The sequence below is a fragment of the Stenella coeruleoalba genome (assembly GCF_951394435.1).
Source record: "Stenella coeruleoalba genome assembly, contig: scaffold_134, whole genome shotgun sequence".
Taxonomy (NCBI): domain Eukaryota; kingdom Metazoa; phylum Chordata; class Mammalia; order Artiodactyla; family Delphinidae; genus Stenella; species Stenella coeruleoalba.
In genome coordinates this window covers 378,695-397,920 of record NW_027646170.1, presented here as the reverse complement: position 1 = coordinate 397,920, position 19,226 = coordinate 378,695, and the positions used below count along the sequence as shown (strand labels likewise).

Below are 19,226 nucleotides of genomic sequence, written 5' to 3'. Positions count from 1 at the left end.
TGTTTACAAGAACCTCGTTTACAGTACAAGTTCAACATCGCAGAAAGTGAAAAATGGATAAAGAACTTGTGGTACTTACGTACAATGCAGTATCACTCAGCAATGAAATCTATGTCATCAGGCCCGTAGCAGCATAATGAGTAGATTCAGGTACGATGATTCTAACTGAAATAAGTCACACAGAAAAAGAAACATCATAAGATATCAGTAATACACGGAATGTAAACTTGGCTACACAGGAACTGAATTCCAAAACAGAACAGGTTCTCAAATTTAGAAAACCAACTTATGCTTGCTTAAGGGGAAAGGTGAGTTGGGGTGCTGCATAAAACCAGAGATTGAAATGAGCACAGATAAAGTTCCTTAAGCCAAATATGGAATAGACAAGAGCTACTCCTTGCTCAACGAAATGGACTCAACACCGCATATTAAACGCCTAAGAATGTACCTGACTAGTAAGTATCTTAAAACCTATGGATTGCTATGTCTCCGAAAGAGAATCAAGCATGTGTACAGGGGCATAAACGCAGCAGTGATAGGATTGGAGATGCTCGGTGAGCAAATGAAGACCCTTTGAAGTCATATTGCATGGTACCCATTACACGGGTCTTAACTCTCCAGGTTTAAGGTATTCTTCCTTCAGCTAAAACATGCATGTGGAACCCAGAGTATGATCAACCATTTGATCGGGAGACGTGTTCAAATATGTCTCAGTTTTCGTACCCTGGTACTCGGGTGCAACATTCCAGACGCTTTACTAACACTCTCCCGACTTGGAGAGTCAGTCCCTTTAACCTCCTGTGTGGCCCAGTTTGCAATTTCTGTGAAAGATGAACAGGAATAGCGAGAACCAATGAGAGACTAGCTGGAGGTGTCTGGATGGGAAATTTAACTCTCATTTCCCACCAGGAAGAGGAATTAACCAAAGGCTCAGCGTGCCGTGCCGGAACCAGATTAGGGCCTGAAGCCATCCTGCGGTGTTGCGGCCAGCTCAAAAGAAAGCGAGTTGAAGAAAGGAGCTCAGGGGCACTGTAATTCACAAACCTGCAGAGTTATAAATGACAGCTATCGTCCAAAAATAGACTGAAGTAAGGCTGCCAAGAGGACTTGAAAGCGGGGCAGAATTGCAGGAAACCGATTTCAGGAGGTAGACTGGAATTGCATTGAAAGCATAGGAAAAGAGGCAGAACGTCCACAATGATGCACTTGGCCAAAAAGGGCGTATGCGTTTTTTCCTGAATATATTCAGGAAAAAACGCATACGCCCTTTTTGGCCAACCAAACAAACTTGCAAAGGAAATCTGCACTACAATGAAGTCTCACTTCCCCCCGGTCAAAAGGGCCATCTGAAAAAAGTGTAAAATCCAGAAAAGCAGGACAGGCCATGGAGAACTGGGAGCCTTGTTATGCTGATGGGCGGGAGGTAAATTGCCAACAGACACTCGGGAGAAGTGTATGGTCTTTCCTGAAACATCTAAAAAACAAAGCAACAGAGCCTAGGGCACTTCCACTTATGGTCCTATAGCTTAGGGAAATTAAAATCAAAAAGACACAGCCACCCCAAAGTTTGGGACGCCTCTGTTTACAAGAACCTCGTTTACCGTACAAGTTCAATATCACAGAAAGTGAAAAATGCATAAAGAACTTGTGGTACTTACGTACAATGCAGTATCACTCAGCAATGAAATCTATGTCATCAGGCCCGTAGCAGCATAATGAGTAGATTCAGGTACGATGATTCTAACTGAAATAAGTCACACAGAAAAAGAAACATCATAAGATATCAGTAATACACGGAATGTAAACTTGGCTACACAGGAACTGCATTCCAAAACAGAACAGGGTCTCAAATTTAGAAAACCAACTTATGCTTGCTTAAGGGGAAAGGTGAGTTGGGGTGCTGCATAAAACCAGAGATTGAAATGAGCACAGATAAAGTTCCTTAAGCCAAATATGGAATAGACAAGAGCTACTCCTTGCTCAACGAAATGGACTCAACACCGCATATTAAACGCCTAAGAATGTACCTGACTAGTAAGTATCTTAAAACCTATGGATTGCTATGTCTCCGAAAGAGAATCAAGCATGTGTACAGGGGCATAAACGCAGCAGTGATAGGATTGGAGAGGTTCGGTGAGCAAATGAAGACCCTTTGAAGTCATATTGCATGGTACCCATTCCACGGGTTTCAACTACCCAGGTTTTAGGTATTCTTCCTTCAGCTAAAACATGCATGTGGAACCCAAGTATGATCAACCATGTGAACGGGAGACGTGTTCAAATATGTCTCAGTTTTCCTCCCCTGGTACTCGGGTGCAACATTCCAGACGCTTTACTAACACTCTCCCCACTTGGAGAGTCAGCGCCTTTAACCTCCTGTTTGGCCCAGTTTGCAATTTCTGCGGAAGATGAACAGGAATAGCGAGAACCAATGAGAGACTAGCTGGAGGTGTCTGGACGGGCAAATTTAACTCTCATTTCCCACCAGGAAGAGGAAATAACCAAAGGCTCAGCGTGCCATGCCGGATCCAGATTAGGGCCTGAAGCCATCCTGCGGTGTTGCGGCCAGGTCACAAGAAAGCGAGTTGAAGAAAGGAGCTCAGGGTCACTGTAATTCACAAACCTGCAGAGTTATAAATGACAGCTATCGTCCAAAAATAGACTGAAGTAAGGCTGCCAAGAGGACTTGAAAGCGGGGCAGAATTGCAGGAAACCGATTTCAGGAGGTAGACTGGAATTGCATTGAAAGCATAGGAAAAGAGGCAGAAAGTCCACAATGATGCACTTGGCCAAAAAGGGCATATGCGTTTTTTCCTGAATATATTCAGGAAAAAACGCATACGCCCTTTTTGGCCAACCAAGCAAGCTTGCAAAGGAAATCTGCACTACAATGAAGTCTCACTTCCCCCCGGTCAAAAGGGCCATCTGAAAAAAGGGTAAAATCCAGAAAGGCAGGACAGGCCATGGAGAACTGGGAGCCTTCTTATGCTGAAGGGCGGGATGTAAATTGCCAACAACCACTCGGGAGAAGTGTATGGTGTTTCCTGAAACATCTAAAAAACAAAGCAACAGAACCTAGGGCACTTCCACTTATGGTCCTATAGCTTAGGGAAATTAAAATCAAAAAGACACAGCCACCCCAAAGTTTGGAACGGCTCTGTTTACAAGAACCTCGTTTACAGTACAAGTTCAACATCGCAGAAAGTGAAAAATGGGTAAAGAAGTTGTGGTATTTACTTACAAAACAATATCACTCAGCAATGAAATCTGTGTCATCAGGCCCTTAGCAGCACAATGAGTGGATTCAGGTATGATGATTCTAACTGAAATAAGTCACACAGAAAAAGAAACATCATAAGATATCAGTAATACACGGAATGGAAACTTGGCTACACAGGAACTGAATTACAGAACAGAAGAGTGTCACAAATTTAGAAAACCAACTTATGCTTGCTTAAGGGGAAAGGTGAGTTGGGCTGCTGCATAAAACCAGAGATTGAAATGAGCACAAATAAAGTTCCTTAAGCCAAATATGGAATAGACAAGAGCTACTCCTTGCTCAACGAAATGGACTCAACACCGCATATTAAACGCCTAAGAATGTACCTGACTAGTAAGTATCTTAAAACCTATGGATTGCTATGTCTCCGAAAGAGAATCAAGCATGTGTACAGGGGCATAAACGCAGCAGTGATAGGATTGGAGAGGTTCGGTGAGCAAATGAAGACCCTTTGAAGTCATATTGCATGGTACCCATTCCACGGGTTTCAACTACCCAGGTTTTAGGTATTCTTCCTTCAGCTAAAACATGCATGTGGAACCCAGAGTATGATCAACCATGTGATCGGGAGACGTGTTCAAATATGTCTCAGTTTTCGTACCCTGGTACTCGGGTGCAACATTCCAGACGCTTTACTAACACTCTCCCCACTTGGAGAGTCAGCGCCTTTAACCTCCTGTTTGGCCCAGTTTGCAATTTCTGCAGAAGATGAACAGGAATAGCGAGAACCAATGAGAGGCTAGCTGCAGGTGTCTGGACGGGCAAATTTAACTCTCATTTCCCACCAGGAAGAGGAATTAACCAAAGGCTCAGCATGCCGGGCCGGAACCAGATTAGGGCCCGAAGCCATCCTGCGGTGTTGCGGCCAGGTCACAAGAAAGCGAGTTGAAGAAAGGAGCTCAGGGGCACTGTAATTCACAAACCTGCAGAGTTATAAATGACAGCTATCGTCCAAAAATAGACTGAAGTAAGGCTGCCAAGAGGACTTGAAAGCGGGGCAGAATTGCAGGAAACCGATTTCAGGAGGTAGACTGGAATTGCATTGAAAGCATAGGAAAAGAGGCAGAACGTCCACAATGATGCACTTGGCCAAAAAGGGCGTATGCGTTTTTTCCTGAATACATTCAGGAAAAAACGCATACGCACTTTTTGGCCAACCAAGCAAGCTTGCAAAGGAAATCTGCACTACAATGAAGTCTCACTTCCCCCCGGTCAAAAGGGCCATCTGAAAAAAGTGTAAAATCCAGAAAGGCAGGACAGGCCATGGAGAACTGGGAGCCTTGTTATGCTGAAGGGCGGGATGTAAATTGCCAACACTCGGGAGAAGTGTATGGTGTTTCCTGAAACATCTAAAAAACAAAGCAAGAGAGCCTAGGGCACTTCCACTTATGGTCCTATAGCTTAGGGAATTTAAAATCAAAAAGACACAGCCACCCCAAAGTTTGGAACGGCTCTGTTTACAAGAACCTCGTTTACAGTACAAGTTCAACATCGCAGAAAGTGAAAAATGGATAAAAAAGTTGTGGTATTTACTTACAAAGCAATATCACTCAGCAATGAAATCTGTGTCATCAGGCCCTTAGCAGCACAATGAGTGGATTCAGGTATGATGATTCTAACTGAAATAAGTCACACAGAAAAAGAAACATCATAAGATATCAGTAATACACGGAATGTAAACTTGGCTACACAGGAACTGAATTACAGAACAGAACAGGGTCTGAAATTTAGAAAACCAACTTATGCTTGCTTAAGGGGAAAGGTGAGTTGGGGTGCTGCATAAAACCAGAGATTGAAATGAGCACAGATAAAGTTCCTTAAGCCAAATATGGAATAGACAAGAGCTACTCCTTGCTCAACGAAATGGACTCAACACCGCATATTAAACGCCTAAGAATGTACCTGACTAGTAAGTATCTTAAAACATAGGGATTGCTATGTCTCCGAAAGAGAATCAAGCATGTGTACAGGGGCATAAACGCAGCAGTGATAGGATTGGAGATGTTCGGTGAGCAAATGAAGACCCTTTGAAGTCATATTGCATGGTACCCATTACACGGGTCTCAACTACCCAGGTTTAAGGTATTCTTCCTTCAGGTAAAACATGCATGTGGAACCCAGAGTATGATCAACCATGTGAACGGGAGACGTGTTCAAATATGTCTCAGTTTTCGTACCCTGGTACTCGGGTGCAACATTCCAGACGCTTTACTAACACTCTCCCGACTTGGAGAGTCAGTCCCTTTAACCTCCTGTTTGGCCCAGTTTGCAATTTCTGCGGAAGATGAACAGGAATAGCGAGAACCAATGAGAGGCTAGCTGGAGGTGTCTGGACGGGCAAATTTAACTCTCATTTCCCACCAGGAAGAGGAATTAACCAATGGCTCAGAATGCCGGGCCGGAACCAGATTAGGGCCTGAAGCCATCATTCGGTGTTGCGGCCAGGTCACAAGAAAGCGAGTTGAAGAAAGGAGCTCAGGGGCACTGTAATTCACAAACCTGCAGAGTTATAAATGACAGCTATCGTCCAAAAATAGACTGAAGTAAGGCTGCCAAGAGGACTTGAAAGCGGGGCAGAATTGCAGGAAACCGATTTCAGGAGGTAGACTGGAATTGCATTGAAAGCATAGGAAAAGAGGCAGAACGTCCACAATGATGCACTTGGCCAAAATGGGCGTATGCGTTTTTTCCTGAATATATTCAGGAAAAAACGCATACGCCCTTTTTGGCCAACCAAGCAAGCTTGCAAAGGAAATCTGCACTACAATGAAGTCTCACTTCCCCCCGGTCAAAAGGGCCATCTGAAAAAAGTGTAAAATCCAGAAAGGCAGGACAGGCCATGGAGAACTGGGAGCCTTGTTATGCTGATGGGCGGGATGTAAACTGCCAACAGACACTTGGGAGAAGTGTATGGTGTTTCCTGAAACATCTAAAAAACAAAGCAACAGAGCCTAGGGCACTTCCACTTATGGTCCTATAGCTTAGGGAAATTAAAATCAAAAAGACACAGCCACCCCAAAGTTTCGAACGGCTCTGTTTACAAGAACCTCGTTTACAGTACAAGTTCAACATCGCAGAAAGTGAAAAATGGATAAAGAAGTTGTGGTATTCACTTACAATGCAGTATCACTCAGCAATGAAATCTATGTCATCAGGCCCGTAGCAGCACAATGAGTGGATTCAGGTATGATGATTCTAACTGAAATAAGTCACACAGAAAAAGAAACATCATAAGATATCAGTAATACACGGAATGGAAACTTGGCTACACAGGAACTGAATTACAGAACAGAACAGGGTCTCAAATTTAGAAAACCAACTTATGCTTGCTTAAGGGGAAAGGTGAGTTGGGGTGCTGCATAAAACCAGAGATTGAAAGAGCACAGATAAAGTTCCTTAAGCCAAATATGGAATAGACAAGAGCTACTCCTTGCTCAACGAAATGGACTCAACACCGCATATTAAACGCCTAAGAATGTACCTGACTAGTAAGTATCTTAAAACCTATGGATTGCTATGTCTCCGAAAGAGAATCAAGCATGTGTACAGGGGCATAAACGCAGCAGTGATAGGATTGGAGAGGTTCGGTGAGCAAATGAAGACCCTTTGAAGTCATATTGCATGGTACCCATTCCACGGGTTTCACCTACCCAGGTTTAAGGTATTCTTCCTTCAGCTAAAACATGCATGTGGAACCCAGAGTATGATCAACCATGTGATCGGGAGACGTGTTCAAATATGTCTCAGTTTTCGTACCCTGGTACTCGGGTGCAACATTCCAGACACTTTACTAACACTCTCCCCACTTGGAGAGTCAGCGCCTTTAACCTCCTGTTTGGCCCAGTTTGCAATTTCTGCGGAAGATGAACAGGAATAGCGAGAACCAATGAGAGGCTAGCTGCAGGTGTCTGGACGGGCAAATTTAACTCTCATTTCCCACCAGGAAGAGGAATTAACCAAAGGCTCAGCATGCCGGGCCGGAACCAGATTAGGGCCTGAAGCCATCCTGCGGTGTTGCGGCCAGGTCACAAGAAAGCGAGTTGAAGAAAGGAGCTCAGGGGCACTGTAATTCACAAACCTGCAGAGTTATAAATGACAGCTATCGTCCAAAAATAGACTGAAGTAAGGCTGCCAAGAGGACTTGAAAGCGGGGCAGAATTGCAGGAAACCGATTTCAGGAGGTAGACTGGAATTGCATTGAAAGCATAGGAAAAGAGGCAGAACGTCCACAATGATGCACTTGGCCAAAAAGGGCGTATGCGTTTTTTCCTGAATATATTCAGGAAAAAACGCATACGCCCTTTTTGGCCAACCAAGCAAGCTTGCAAAGGAAATCTGCACTACAATGAAGTCTCACTTCCCCCCGGTCAAAAGGGCCATCTGAAAAAAGTGTAAAATCCAGAAAGGCAGGACAGGCCATGGAGAACTGGGAGCCTTGTTATGCTGAAGGGCGGGATGTAAATTGCCAACAAACACTCGGGAGAAGTGTATGGTGTTTCCTGAAACATCTAAAAAACAAAGCAAGAGAGCCTAGGGCACTTCCACTTATGGTCCTATAGCTTAGGGAATTTAAAATCAAAAAGACACAGCCACCCCAAAGTTTGGAATGGCTCTGTTTACAAGAACCTCGTTTACAGTACAAGTTCAACATCGCAGAAAGTGAAAAATGGATAAAAAAGTTGTGGTATTTACTTACAAAGCAATATCACTCAGCAATGAAATCTGTGTCATCAGGCCCTTAGCAGCACAATGAGTGGATTCAGGTATGATGATTCTAACTGAAATAAGTCACACAGAAACAGAAACATCATAAGATATCAGTAATACACAGAATGTAAACTTGGCTACACAGGAACTGAATTACAGAACAGAACAGGGTCTCAAATTTAGAAAACCAACTTATGCTTGCTTAAGGGGAAGGGTGAGTTGGGGTACTGCATAAAACCAGAGATTAAAATGAGCACAGATAAAGTTCTTTAAGCCAAATATGGAATAGACAAGAGCTACTCCTTGCTCGAAGAAATGGATCCAACACCGCATATTAAACGCCTAAGAATGTACCTGACTAGTAAGTATCTTAAAACCTAGGAATTGCTATGTCTCCGAAAGAGAATCAAGCATGTGTACAGGGGCATAAACGCAGCAGTGATAGGATTAGAAAGGTTCGGTGAGCAAATGAAGACCCTTTGAAGTCATATTGCATGGTACCCATTCCACGAGTTTCAACTACCCAGGTTTTAGGTATTCTTCCTTCAGGTAAAACATGCATGTGGAACCCAGAGTATGATCAACCATGAGATCGGGAGACGTGTTCAAATATGTCTCAGCTTTCCTCCCCTGGTACTCGGGTGCAACATTCCAGACGCTTTACTAACACTCTCCCCACTTGGAGAGTCAGCGCCTTTAACCTCCTGTTTGGCCCAGTTTGCAATTTCTGCGGAAGATGAACAGGAATAGCGAGAACCAATGAGAGACTAGCTGGAGGTGTCTGGACGGGCAAATTTAACTCTCATTTCCCACCAGGAAGAGAAAATAAGCAAAGGCTCAGCGTGCTGTACCGGAATCAGATTAGGGCCTGAAGCCATCCTGCGGTGTTGCGGCCAGCTCAAAAGAAAGCGAGTTGAAGAAAGGAGCTCAGGGGCACTGTAATTCACAAACCTGCAGAGTTATAAATGACAGCTATCGTCCAAAAATAGACTGAAGTAAGGCTGCCAAGAGGACTTGAAAGCAGGGCAGAATTGCAGGAAACCGATTTCAGGAGGTAGACTGGAATTGCATTGAAAGCATAGGAAAAGAGGCAGAACGTCCACAATGATGCACTTGGCCAAAAAGGGCATATGCGTTTTTTCCTGAATATATTCAGGAAAAAACGCATACGCCCTTTTTGGCCAACCAAGCAAGCTTGCAAAGGAAATCTGCACTACAATGAAGTCTCACTTCCCCCCGGTCAAAAGGGCCACCTGAAAAAAGTGTAAAATCCAGAAAGGCAGGACAGGCCATGGAGAACTGGGAGCCTTGTTATGCTGATGGGCGGGATGTAAATTGCCAACAACCACTCGGGAGAAGTGTATGGTGTTTCCTGAAACATCTAAAAAACAAAGCAACAGAACCTAGGGCACTTCCACTTATGGTCCTATAGCTTAGGGAAATTAAAATCAAAAAGACACAGCCACCCCAAAGTTTGGATCGGCTCTGTTTACAAGAACCTCGTTTACAGTACAAGTTCAACATTGCAGAAAGTGAAAAATGGATAAAGAAGTTGTGGTATTTACTTACAAAGCAATATCACTCAGCAATGAAATCTGTGTCATCAGGCCCTTAGCAGCACAATGAGTGGATTCAGGTATGATGATTCTAACTGAAATAAGTCACACAGAAAAAGAAACATCATAAGATATCAGTAATACACGGAATGTAAACTTGGCTACACAGGAACTGAATTACAGAACAGAACAGGGTCTCAAATTTCGAAAACCAACTTATGCTTGCTTAAGGGGAAAGGTGAGTTGGGGTGCTGCATAAAACCAGAGATTGAAATGAGCACAGATAAAGTTCCTTAAGCCAAATATGGAATAGACAAGAGCTACTCCTTGCTCAACGAAATGGACTCAACACCGCATATTAAACGCCTAAGAATGTACCTGACTAGTAAGTATCTTAAAACCTATGGATTGCTATGTCTCCGAAAGAGAATCAAGCATGTGTACAGGGGCATAAACGCAGCAGTGATAGGATTGGAGAGGTTCGTGAGCAAATGAAGACCCTTTGAAGTCATATTGCATGGTACCCATTCCACGGGTTTCAACTACCCAGGTTTTAGGTATTCTTCCTTCAGCTAAAACATGCATGTGGAACCCAAGTATGATCAACCATGTGCACGGGAGACGTGTTCAAATATGTCTCAGTTTTCTTCCCCTGGTACTCGGGTGCAACATTCCAGAGGCTTTACTAACACTCTCCCGACTTGGAGAGTCAGTCCCTTTAACCTCCTGTTTGGCCCAGTTTGCAATTTCTGCGGAAGATGAACAGGAATAGCGAGAACCAATGAGAGGCTAGCTGGAGGTGTCTGGACGGGCAAATTCAACTCTCATTTCCCACCAGGAAGAGGAATTAACCAAAGGCTCAGCATGCCGGGCCGGAACCAGATTAGGGCCTGAAGCCATCCTGCGGTGTTGCGGCCAGGTCACAAGAAAGCGAGTTGAAGAAAGGAGCTCAGGGGCACTGTAATTCACAAACCTGCAGAGTTATAAATGACAGCTATCGTCCAAAAATAGACTGAAGTAAGGCTGCCAAGAGGACTTGAAAGCGGGGCAGAATTGCAGGAAACCGATTTCAGGAGGTAGACTGGAATTGCATTGAAAGCATAGGAAAAGAGGCAGAACGTCCACAAAGATGCACTTGGCCAAAAAGGGCGTATGCGTTTTTTCCTGAATATATTCAGGAAAAAACGCATACGCCCTTTTTGGCCAACCAAGCAAGCTTGCAAAGGAAATCTGCACTACAATGAAGTCTCACTTCCCCCTGTTCAAAAGGGCCATCTGAAAAAAGTGTAAAATCCAGAAAGGCAGGACAGGCCATGGAGAACTGGGAGCCTTGTTATGCTGATGGGCGGGATGTATATTGCCAACAACCACTCGGGAGAAGTGTATGGTGTTTCCTGAAACATCTAAAAAACAAAGCAACAGAGCCTAGGGCACTTCCACTTATGGTCCTATAGCTTAGGGAATTTAAAATCAAAAAGACACAGCCACCCCAAAGTTTCGAACGGCTCTGTTTACAAGAACCTCATTTACAGTACAAGTTCAACATCGCAGAAAGTGAAAAATGGATAAAGAAGTTGTGGTATTTACTTAAAAAGCAATATCACTCAGCAATGAAATCTGTGTCATCAGGCCCTTAGCAGCACAATGAGTGGATTCAGGTATGATGATTCTAACTGAAATAAGTCACACAGAAAAAGAAACATCATAAGATATCAGTAATACACGGAATGGAAACTTGGCTACACAGGAACTGAATTACAGAACAGAACAGGGTCTCAAATTTAGAAAACCAACTTATGCTTGCTTAAGGGGAAAGGTGAGTTGGGGTGCTGCATAAAACCAGAGATTGAAATGAGCACAGATAAAGTTCCTTAAGCCAAATATGGAATAGACAAGAGCTACTCCTTGCTCAACGAAATGGACTCAACACCGCATATTAAACGCCTAAGAATGTACCTGACTAGTAAGTATCTTAAAACCTATGGATTGCTATGTCTCTGAAAGAGAATCAAGCATGTGTACAGGGGCATAAACGCAGCAGTGATAGGATTGGAGAGGTTCGGTGAGCAAATGAAGACCCTTTGAAGTCATATTGCATGGTACCCATTCCACGGGTTTCAACTACCCAGGTTTTAGGTATTCTTCCTTCAGCTAAAACATGCATGTGGAACCCAGAGTATGATCAACCATGTGATCGGGAGACGTGTTCAAATATGTTTCAGTTTTCCTCCCCTGGTACTCGGGTGCAACATTCCAGACGCTTTACTAACACTCTCCCCACTTGGAGAGTCAGCGCCTTTAACCTCCTGTTTGGCCCAGTTTGCAATTTCTGCGGAAGATGAACAGGAATAGCGAGAACCAATGAGAGGCTAGCTGGAGGTGTCTGGACGGGCAAATTTAACTCTCATTTCCCACCAGGAAAGGAATTAACCAAAGGCTCAGAATGCCGGGCCAGAACCAGATTAGGGCCTGAAGCCAACCTGCGGTGTTGCGGCCAGCTCAAAAGAAAGCGAGTTGAAGAAAGGAGCTCAGGGGCACTGTAATTCACAAACCTGCAGAGTTATAAATGACAGCTATCGTCCAAAAATAGACTGAAGTAAGGCTGCCAAGAGGACTTGAAAGCGGGGCAGAATTGCAGGAAACCGATTTCAGGAGGTAGACTGGAATTGCATTGAAAGCATAGGAAAAGAGGCAGAACGTCCACAATGATGCATTTGGCCAAAAAGGGCGTATGCGTTTTTTCCTGAATATATTCAGGAAAAAACGCATACGCCCATTTTGGCCAACCAAGCAAGCTTGCAAAGGAAATCTGCACTACAATGAAGTCTCACTTCCCCCTGGTCAGAAAGGCCATCTGTAAAAAGTGTAAAATCCAGAAAGGTAACAGGCCATTGAGAACTGGGAGCCTTGTTATGCTGATGAGCGGGATGTAAATTGCCAACAGACACTTGGGAGAAGTGTATGGTGTTTCCTGAAACATCTAAAAAACAAAGCAAGAGAGCCTAGGGCACTTCCACTTATGGTCCTATAGCTTAGGGAATTTAAAATCAAAAAGACACAGCCACCCCAAAGTTTCGAATGGCTCTGTTTACAAGAACCTCATTTACAGTACAAGTTCAACATCGCAGAAAGTGAAAAATGGATAAAAAAGTTGTGGTATTTACTTACAAAGCAATATCACTCAGCAATGAAATCTGTGTCATCAGGCCCGTAGAAGCACAATGAGTGGATTCAGGTATGATGATTCTAACTGAAATAAGTCACACAGAAAAAGAAACATCATAAGATATCAGTAATACACGGAATGTAAACTTGGCTACACAGGAACTGAATTACAGAACAGAAAAGGGTCTGAAATTTAGAAAACCAACTTATGCTTGCTTAAGGGGAAAGGTGAGTTGGGGTGCTGCATAAAACCAGAGATTGAAATGAGCACAGATAAAGTTCCTTAAGCCAAATATGGAATAGACAAGAGCTACTCCTTGCTCAAAGAATTGGACTCAACACCGCATATTAAACTCCGAAGAATGTACCTGACTAGTAAGTATCTTAAAACCTATGGATTGCTATGTCTCCGAAAGAGAATCAAGCATGTGTACAGGGGCATAAACGCAGCAGTGATAGGATTGGAGAGGTTCGGTGAGCAAATGAAGACCCTTTGAAGTCATATTGCATGGTACCCATTACACGGGTCTCAACTCTCCAGGTTTAAGGTATTCTTCCTTCAGCTAAAACATGCATGTGGAACCCGGAGTATGATCAACCATGTGAACGGGAGACGTGTTCAAATATGTCTCAGTTTTCCTACCCTGGTACTCGGGTGCAACATTCGAGACGCTTTACTAACACTCTCCCGACTTGGAGAGTCAGTCCCGTTAACCTCCTGTTTGGCCCAGTTTGCAATTTCTGTGGAAGATGAACAGGAATAGCGAGAACCAATGAGAGACTAGCTGGAGGTGTCTGAACGGGCAAATTTAACTCTCATTTCCCACCAGGAAGAGGAATTAACCAAAGGTTCAGCGTGCCGTGCCGGAACCAGATTAGGGCCTGAAGACATCCTGCGTTGTTGCGGCCAGGTCACAAGAAAGCGAGTTGAAGAAAGGAGCTCAGGGGCACTGTAATTCACAAACCTGCAGAGTTATAAATGACAGCTATCGTCCAAAAATAGACTGAAGTAAGGCTGCCAAGAGGACTCGAAAGCGGGGCAGAATTGCAGGAAACCGATTTCAGGAGGTAGATTGGAATTGCATTGAAAGCATAGGAAAAGAGGCAGAACGTCCACAATGATGCACTTGGCCAAAAAGGGCGTATGCGTTTTTTCCTGAATATATTCAGGAAAAAACGCATACGCCCTTTTTGGCCAACCAAGCAAACTTGCAAAGGAAATCTGCACTACAATGAAGTCTCACTTCCCCCCGGTCAAAAGGGCCATCTGAAAAAAGTGTAAAATCCAGAAAGGCAGGACAGGCCATGGAGAACTGGGAGCCTTGTTATGCTGATGGGCGGGATGTAAATTGCCAACAGACACTCCGGAGAAGTGTATGGTGTTTCCTGAAACATCTAAAAAACAAAGCAACAGAGCCTAGGGCACTTCCACTTATGGTCCTATAGCTTAGGGAAATTAAAATCAAAAAGACACAGCCACCCCAAAGTTTGGGACGCCTCTGTTTACAAGAACCTCGTTTACCGTACAAGTTCAATATCATAGAATGTGAAAAATGGATAAAGAACTTGTGGTACTTACGGACAATGCAGTATCACTCAGCAATGAAACCTATGTCATCAGGCCCGTAGCAGCATAATGAGTGGATTCAGGTATGATGATTCTAACTGAAATAAGTCACACAGAAAAAGAAACATCATAAGATATCAGTAATACACGGAATGTAAACTTGGCTACACAGGAACTGAATTACAGAACAGAACAGGGTCTCAAATTTAGAAAACCAACTTATGCTTGCTTAAGGGGAAAGGTGAGTTGGGGTGCTGCATAAAACCAGAGATTGAAATGAGCACAAATAAAGTTCCTTAAGCCAAATATGGAATAGACAAGAGCTACTCCTTGCTCAACGAAATGGACTCAACACCGCATATTAAACGCCTAAGAATGTACCTGACTAGTAAGTATCTTAAAACCTATAGATTGCTATGTCTCCGAAAGAGAATCAAGCATGTGTACAGGGGCATAAACGCAGCAGTGATAGGATTGGAGAGGTTCGGTGAGCAAATGAAGACCCTTTGAAGTCATATTGCATGGTACCCATTCCACGGGTTTCAACTACCCAGGTTTTAGGTATTCTTCCTTCAGCTAAAACATGCATGTGGAACCCAGAGTATGATCAACCATGTGATCGGGAGACGTGTTCAAATATGTCTCAGTTTTCGTACCCTGGTACTCGGGTGCAACATTCCAGACGCTTTACTAACACTCTCCCCACTTGGAGAGTCAGCGCCTTTAACCTCCTGTTTGGCCCAGTTTGCAATTTCTGCAGAAGATGAACAGGAATAGCGAGAACCAATGAGAGGCTAGCTGCAGGTGTCTGGACGGGCAAATTTAACTCTCATTTCCCACCAGGAAGAGGAATTAACCAAAGGCTCAGCATGCCGGGCCGGAACCAGATTAGGGCCCGAAGCCATCCTGCGGTGTTGCGGCCAGGTCACAAGAAAGCGAGTTGAAGAAAGGAGCTCAGGGGCACTGTAATTCACAAACCTGCAGAGTTATAAATGACAGCTATCGTCCAAAAATAGACTGAAGTAAGGCTGCCAAGAGGACTTGAAAGCGGGGCAGAATTGCAGGAAACCGATTTCAGGAGGTAGACTGGAATTGCATTGAAAGCATAGGAAAAGAGGCAGAACGTCCACAATGATGCACTTGGCCAAAAAGGGCGTATGCGTTTTTTCCTGAATACATTCAGGAAAAAACGCATACGCACTTTTTGGCCAACCAAGCAAGCTTGCAAAGGAAATCTGCACTACAATGAAGTCTCACTTCCCCCCGGTCAAAAGGGCCATCTGAAAAAAGTGTAAAATCCAGAAAGGCAGGACAGGCCATGGAGAACTGGGAGCCTTGTTATGCTGAAGGGCGGGATGTAAATTGCCAACAGCCACTCGGGAGAAGTGTATGGTGTTTCCTGAAACATCTAAAAAACAAAGCAAGAGAGCCTAGGGCACTTCCACTTATGGTCCTATAGCTTAGGGAATTTAAAATCAAAAAGACACAGCCACCCCAAAGTTTGGAACGGCTCTGTTTACAAGAACCTCGTTTACAGTACAAGTTCAACATCGCAGAAAGTGAAAAATGGATAAAAAAGTTGTGGTATTTACTTACAAAGCAATATCACTCAGCAATGAAATCTGTGTCATCAGGCCCTTAGCAGCACAATGAGTGGATTCAGGTATGATGATTCTAACTGAAATAAGTCACACAGAAAAAGAAACATCATAAGATATCAGTAATACACGGAATGTAAACTTGGCTACACAGGAACTGAATTACAGAACAGAACAGGGTCTGAAATTTAGAAAACCAACTTATGCTTGCTTAAGGGGAAAGGTGAGTTGGGGTGCTGCATAAAACCAGAGATTGAAATGAGCACAGATAAAGTTCCTTAAGCCAAATATGGAATAGACAAGAGCTACTCCTTGCTCAAAGAAATGGACTCAACACCGCATATTAAACGCCTAAGAATGTACCTGACTAGTAATTATCTTAAAACATAGGGATTGCTATGTCTCCGAAAGAGAATCAAGCATGTGTACAGGGGCATAAACGCAGCAGTGATAGGATTGGAGATGTTCGGTGAGCAAATGAAGACCCTTTGAAGTCATATTGCATGGTACCCATTACACGGGTCTCAACTACCCAGGTTTAAGGTATTCTTCCTTCAGGTAAAACATGCATGTGGAACCCAGAGTATGATCAACCATGTGAACGGGAGACGTGTTCAAATATGTCTCAGTTTTCGTACCCTGGTACTCGGGTGCAACATTCCAGACGCTTTACTAACACTCTCCCGACTTGGAGAGTCAGTCCCTTTAACCTCCTGTTTGGCCCAGTTTGCAATTTCTGCGGAAGATTAACAGGAATAGCGAGAACCAATGAGAGGCTAGCTGGAGGTGTCTGGACGGGCAAATTTAACTCTCATTTCCCACCAGGAAGAGGAATTAACCAATGGCTCAGAATGCCGGGCCGGAACCAGATTAGGGCCTGAAGCCATCATGCGGTGTTGCGGCCAGGTCACAAGAAAGCGAGTTGAAGAAAGGAGCTCAGGGGCACTGTAATTCACAAACCTGCAGAGTTATAAATGACAGCTATCGTCCAAAAATAGACTGAAGTAAGGCTGCCAAGAGGACTTGAAAGCGGGGCAGAATTGCAGGAAACCGATTTCAGGAGGTAGACTGGAATTGCATTGAAAGCATAGGAAAAGAGGCAGAACGTCCACAATGATGCACTTGGCCAAAAAGGGCGTATGCGTTTTTTCCTGAATATATTCAGGAAAAAACGCATACGCCCTTTTTGGCCAACCAAGCAAACTTGCAAAGGAAATCTGCACTACAATGAAGTCTCACTTCCCCCCGGTCAAAAGGGCCATCTGAAAAAAGTGTAAAATCCAGAAAGGCAGGACAGGCCATGGAGAACTGGGAGCCTTGTTATGCTGATGGGCGGGATGTAAATTGCCAACAGACACTCCGGAGAAGTGTATGGTGTTTCCTGAAACATCTAAAAAACAAAGCAACAGAGCCTAGGGCACTTCCACTTATGGTCCTATAGCTTAGGGAAATTAAAATCAAAAAGACACAGCCACCCCAAAGTTTGGGACGCCTCTGTTTACAAGAACCTCGTTTACCGTACAAGTTCAATATCATAGAATGTGAAAAATGGATAAAGAACTTGTGGTACTTACGTACAATGCAGTATCACTCAGCAATGAAACCTATGTCATCAGGCCCGTAGCAGCATAATGAGTGGATTCAGGTATGATGATTCTAACTGAAATAAGTCACACAGAAAAAGAAACATCATAAGATATCAGTAATACACGGAATGTAAACTTGGCTACACAGGAACTGAATTACAGAACAGAACAGGGTCTCAAATTTAGAAAACCAACTTATGCTTGCTTAAGGGGAAAGGTGAGTTGGGGTGCTGCATAAAACCAGAGATTGAAATGAGCACAAATAAAGTTCCTTAAGCCAAATATGGAATAGACAAGAGCTACTCCTTGCTCAACGAAATGGACTCAACACCGCATATTAAACGCCTAAGAATGTACCTGACTAGTAAGTATCTTAAAACCTATAGATTGCTATGTCTCCGAAAGAGAATCAAGCATGTGTACAGGGGCATAAACGCAGCAGTGATAGGATTGGAGAGGTTCGGTGAGCAAATGAAGACCCTTTGAAGTCATATTGCATGGTACCCATTCCACGGGTTTCAACTACCCAGGTTTTAGGTATTCTTCCTTCAGCTAAAACATGCATGTGGAACCCAGAGTATGATCAACCATGTGATCGGGAGACGTGTTCAAATATGTCTCAGTTTTCGTACCCTGGTACTCGGGTGCAACATTCCAGACGCTTTACTAACACTCTCCCCACTTGGAGAGTCAGCGCCTTTAACCTCCTGTTTGGCCCAGTTTGCAATTTCTGCAGAAGATGAACAGGAATAGCGAGAACCAATGAGAGGCTAGCTGCAGGTGTCTGGACGGGCAAATTTAACTCTCATTTCCCACCAGGAAGAGGAATTAACCAAAGGCTCAGCATGCCGGGCCGGAACCAGATTAGGGCCCGAAGCCATCCTGCGGTGTTGCGGCCAGGTCACAAGAAAGCGAGTTGAAGAAAGGAGCTCAGGGGCACTGTAATTCACAAACCTGCAGAGTTATAAATGACAGCTATCGTCCAAAAATAGACTGAAGTAAGGCTGCCAAGAGGACTTGAAAGCGGGGCAGAATTGCAGGAAACCGATTTCAGGAGGTAGACTGGAATTGCATTGAAAGCATAGGAAAAGAGGCAGAACGTCCACAATGATGCACTTGGCCAAAAAGGGCGTATGCGTTTTTTCCTGAATACATTCAGGAAAAAACGCATACGCACTTTTTGGCCAACCAAGCAAGCTTGCAAAGGAAATCTGCACTACAATGAAGTCTCACTTCCCCCCGGTCAAAAGGGCCATCTGAAAAAAGTGTAAAATCCAGAAAGGCAGGACAGGCCATGGAGAACTGGGAGCCTTGTTATGCTGAAGGGCGGGATGTAAATTGCCAACAGACACTCGGGAGAAGTGTATGGTGTTTCCTGAAACATCTAAAAAACAAAGCAAGAGAGCCTAGGGCACTTCCACTTATGGTCCTATAGCTTAGGGAATTTAAAATCAAAAAGACACGGCCACCCCAAAATTTGGAACGGCTCTGTTTACAAGAACCTCGTTTACAGTACAAGTTCAACATCGCAGAAAGTGAAAAATGGATAAAAAAGTTGTGGTATTTACTTACAAAGCAATATCACTCAGCAATGAAATCTGTGTCATCAGGCCCTTAGCAGCACAATGAGTGGATTCAGGTATGATGATTCTAACTGAAATAAGTCACACAGAAAAAGAAACATCATAAGATATCAGTAATACACGGAATGTAAACTTGGCTACACAGGAACTGAATTACAGAACAGAACAGGGTCTGAAATTTAGA

At 43.8% G+C, this 19,226-nt stretch overlaps 1 long non-coding RNA gene across 3 annotated transcripts in view; it reads right to left on the bottom strand.

Moving 5' to 3' along the window:
* Positions 1–19,226, bottom strand: part of LOC307181290 — a 500,419-nt gene that overhangs the window by 241,252 nt on the left and 239,941 nt on the right. For 2 of the 3 annotated variants that reach the window (XR_013826336.1, XR_013826337.1), the window contains exon 6: positions 11,131–11,212. This is a non-coding gene — a long non-coding RNA (uncharacterized lncRNA). Of the gene's footprint in view, positions 1–3,238; positions 3,320–11,130; positions 11,213–19,226 lie in introns of those variants that run through there. The other variant, XR_013826338.1, reaches the window with a different exon arrangement.